The sequence below is a fragment of the Penaeus vannamei genome, unplaced genomic scaffold, assembly GCF_042767895.1.
Source record: "Penaeus vannamei isolate JL-2024 unplaced genomic scaffold, ASM4276789v1 unanchor62, whole genome shotgun sequence".
NCBI lineage: Eukaryota > Metazoa > Arthropoda > Malacostraca > Decapoda > Penaeidae > Penaeus > Penaeus vannamei.
The window spans coordinates 15,001-17,500 of record NW_027213066.1 but is presented as its reverse complement, the minus strand read 5'-3'; the positions used below and the strand labels follow the sequence as shown (position 1 = coordinate 17,500).

Here is a 2,500-nt window from a genome sequence, read left to right as displayed (position 1 = left end):
TCCAGTATCATGTGAATGGAATGCTCTTGTTTTTGTGTCGAAGCCTGTGATTGGCTTGTGATATTTCACGAATATTATCACTGACAACTAAAAAGTTTGGAAACAATACTATGTTTTGCCCAATGTCATTATTATTGCATGAAAAATGCAGTGTTTTCCATAAAAAATATCAATTGGAATTGGTATAACTTTCAACTTTAGCGCAATTATGGTAGCCAAACACTGATAGCAACATTTAATCTCAAATTAATTTTTGACAAAAAATGCATTTTTAGAGATATAGAAGAGCTTTCATTCAATTTGTAAATGTAACACATTATTTTGAGAAGGTAAAATATGAATTACATATTTTTTTCTGTATATGTAAATTGTAAGGATTTCTCACCTCTGTTCATTGTCTCTGCATGGCTTCCTTTAGGAATTTATGAATGATAAATTACCAAATTGCTTAACGGGTTATTCCTGCTGATGATTTGTAAGAGGTCTGGAATGCACACTCAGGTCAGATGGAGTAATCCCCTAAAAATGATATTAAGATTTACAGAGGAGATCATTAAGTCAGAAATTTCTGATATGTTGTTAGAGATAGTGTTAAGGAGCTTATATGCTCTGAAATCATATGCATCCCCTGTGTGATATGCTATTCCTGTATTTTCTAAATAGCATTTTTTTGCAGTTATGAACATTCCTTAATCATTTCCTCAGTCTGTTTTTTATGTAGATATTTGTAAAATTATTTCAATCAATCACTGTCATTGTTAGAGACCAGTCTATTCTTTCATAGAATACTAGATACAGCAGAAGTATTTCCAGTTAAAAATTGTCACCTCCAGACTTGTGGTGTACCATATGGAGGTGTAGAGATCTGTACATGCCATCCCTGTCAGCATGGAGGTAATGATGATATAAATGATAATAATATTACCCCAATTCTGCTGAGAAAATGTAATTATCACTGTTTTGTTTAATGTATCTACATGTAAAGGGCTCCACAAGAGCTCAGCCAATTAGGAGTCAATTAATAGTTTACATGAGCTCACCTGATTTCCCCCTTCCTCTCTATGTAATGCTATTAACTTATTGGATCAGGTTGCCATGCTGCCTGCACATGCCCAAATATAGGCATTAGGCTTAACTGAGGGGTGATTCTCCCTGGTGTATGAGTTGCAGCCCTAGTCCACGAACACTTTTGTGTAGTGTCAATACTCCTTGCAGTGTTATCTCTTTCTACAGAAGTGAATTTTGTATTTTTGCTATTTTCCATGGTCTGTATTTATCAGAGGGTTATAGACTGTGTTCCTCATACATACTCAATATTATCTCTTCCAAGTAATCTACAGATTTTTGTGCACACACACACATACACATACACATACACATACACATACACATATTCATATACAAATACACACATACACATACCCATACACACATACACATATTCATATACACACATACACATACACATACACATACACACACTTGCACACACACACACACACACAACCACACACACACACACACACACACACACACACACACACACACACACACACACACACACACACACACACACAGTTCAGTAAGAAGGTAGTAGAAGGGGGGGAGTGGGTATAAGGGAGAGGAAAGGGGCTTAGAGTTTAAAGCGATATGGGGAAGGGGAAAGGGAGGAGAAACAGAGAGAACTTAAAAGTGGAAGGCAGATGGGGTAAGGGGGTAGAAAGGGCAATAGGAGACGGGAATTAGAAAAAAAAGTGGGATAAAGAAGCAAGGGAAATGGAGAGGTTAGTGAAGAAGAGGGGGGAAATGGGAGGGGGCAGATATAGGGCTTAAAGTTGGTGGGGAGGAGTGAGTTTAAGTAAGATTTAGGAGCGGGCAGGGATGGTAGAGTGGGGAAGGGAAAGGGAAAGGAAAAGGATGAGAGAGAAAGAGGAGGAGGAGGAAAGAAGTATCTCATAGTTTTTATCATTCCATGAAATTTTCATCAGTCCTGCTAGTGATGATGATGATAATAATAATAGTAAAAACAATTATGCAACAACCATAATTAACACAATCACAATAAGAACAGCAATAATTATGATACAACAACAACTGCAACAACCTTTTGTTGACTGCTTTTTCATTTGTGTAAACTAGACTGAATATCTTCAAACAGTATTCCATAGTTTAGCTAATTAACCCTTACTATACACCTCTGCATAAAGTTCTATGACATTACATTGTTTTCATTCAGTCCAGAATTTTTTTCTAATCTAGGGTGAAAAGGACATGTATATATATAATGAATACTGTGTAGAGACTACAACTATTTTTTCAAATACTCAAAAATCAAGTATGCAAAGTGGGAGTTAATCTTGCTGACAATATACACAGTGTACCTTTCCAACAAAATGTTACAGACTTATGAACTGACAGTTGACCAAATGTTCATTGCCCTGTTAATTACAAATGGCTAAGAAATATATCTTTATATTTCCCATTTTTGTGAAATATCTCT

General features: G+C 35.9%; 1 protein-coding gene across 3 annotated transcripts in view; it reads left to right on the top strand.

The window, feature by feature from the left end:
• The window catches only part of LOC113812674 (DNA polymerase alpha subunit B), a 90,819-nt gene that overhangs the window by 88,081 nt on the left and 238 nt on the right, over positions 1-2,500 (top strand). The window lies entirely within an intron of this gene.